The sequence below is a fragment of the Rhineura floridana genome, chromosome 1 (assembly GCF_030035675.1).
Source record: "Rhineura floridana isolate rRhiFlo1 chromosome 1, rRhiFlo1.hap2, whole genome shotgun sequence".
Lineage (NCBI taxonomy): Eukaryota > Metazoa > Chordata > Lepidosauria > Squamata > Rhineuridae > Rhineura > Rhineura floridana.
Window position 1 is genome coordinate 4,572,513 of NC_084480.1, and position 301 is coordinate 4,572,813.

The following is a 301-nucleotide window of genomic DNA, read 5'->3' on the forward strand; positions in this document are numbered from 1 at the left end:
ATTATTGTCTGTTCTAGTGAGTCATATCTTCTCATTATGTGTCCAAAGTATGATCACCTCAGTTTCACCGTTTTAGCTTTTTATTACCACCTTAAAGAAGCTGATTGCGGGCTACGAAGGGTGGAGGCGCCAGTTCTCTAAGCGCCCTGCAGGGGGCTCCATAATAACCCTCGACTCGCGGTTTAACCAATGAGCAACTGGGGGCGGGATCCAGCTTGAAGTCCAGCGCCCGACGTTTCCCGTCTTGCCTCCTTCGGTTGCCTAGCAACATCCGGATAAGGCGGGCCGGCCGGATGCGGCG